Here is a 1,130-nt window from a genome sequence, read left to right on the forward strand (position 1 = left end):
TGAGAAAGTCTCACTTTGATTCGGGACTCCTCTCTCTGTAGCATCTCGCTGTGAAAGATTGAACTTTATCTCATTTCTTTCTCAGCTCGGGGTTAGTGTGGCTCAGTGGGACTTCTGGCTGTCTCCCGCTTCACAATCCATCAGTGCTGAGAAAGCAATGGGGAATATTACTCATGTGTTGTGTTCTGTAACCTTTCAGAAACAATTGAATGTATGTATTTTCTTCCAAAACATTCATTCTCAGTACAGAGAAAAATAGAGTATATGATTGACTGTATCAGGAAGTGAGAAATGTTTAAAATATGTTGTGACCAGTGGAGAAATGGGATGAGAATATAGTGCCCTCTTCTGATTTCAACTGTAGAAACATTTGTTATTTGGCTCTGTAGCTTAGTTGGTTAAAACACCTGCCTATTAAATAGAAGATCCTGGGTTCAACTCCCAGCAGAGCCTTATGTCATTATTAGCAACATGCTTTAGAAGTTCACATCTGTGTCTTGTGAGCTTGAACTCATAATTCAAATTACATGATGAATTTCAGTCACAGGAGAAAACAACCTTTGTGAAGGATGTGAGTTTGGAATGGCTGTTCCTCCTTGTCCAGAAATTCAGTCCTGATATTTCAAAGGTAACTTCTTTGATAGAAATTTGTTCACCGTTCCATTCAACCTGGAAAACAGCTTGACATTAATCTCACTGAAGGAACGTGTGACCGCGTTCTGTGTTGCAGAGTGTTTGTGTCATTATGTGTTGCTTTTAACCGAGACTGGGACATGACGCAAGTGGGAGATTAGATGTTGCAGGCAGTTCATATCATCCTCACTGTTTGCCGCTCCTCCAAGTTTGGTGTCATTGGCATATTTTGAGATTCTACTCTGTATTCCAAGATCCAAGTCACTTACCTTTAGCAAAAAAAGCAGTGGTTCTCGCACTGACCCTTGGGGAACACCACTGTCGACTATCCTCCAGTCTGACCGAGAACCATTTAATAAGACTCGCTGTTCTCAGTCTTTAAAACAATTTACTATCCAAATGGACACTGACCCTCCTAATCCATGAACCTCAATTTTGTTAACCACCCTTTTATGTGGTACTTTATAAAATGCTTTCGTAACATCCATATAAACAAC

The 1,130-nt window shown here is 40.1% G+C and overlaps 1 non-coding gene across 1 annotated transcript; it reads left to right on the plus strand.

Annotated features, from left to right (window-relative positions):
* The first annotated feature begins 379 nt into the window (after positions 1 to 379).
* Positions 380 to 453, plus strand: trnan-auu (transfer RNA asparagine (anticodon AUU)). Its single transcript has one exon. It is a non-coding gene; the product is annotated as a tRNA-Asn (tRNA).
* The last annotated feature ends 677 nt before the right edge of the window (positions 454 to 1,130 follow it).

The sequence above is a fragment of the Heterodontus francisci genome, chromosome 35 (assembly GCF_036365525.1).
Source record: "Heterodontus francisci isolate sHetFra1 chromosome 35, sHetFra1.hap1, whole genome shotgun sequence".
Classification (NCBI taxonomy): Eukaryota; Metazoa; Chordata; class Chondrichthyes; order Heterodontiformes; family Heterodontidae; genus Heterodontus; species Heterodontus francisci.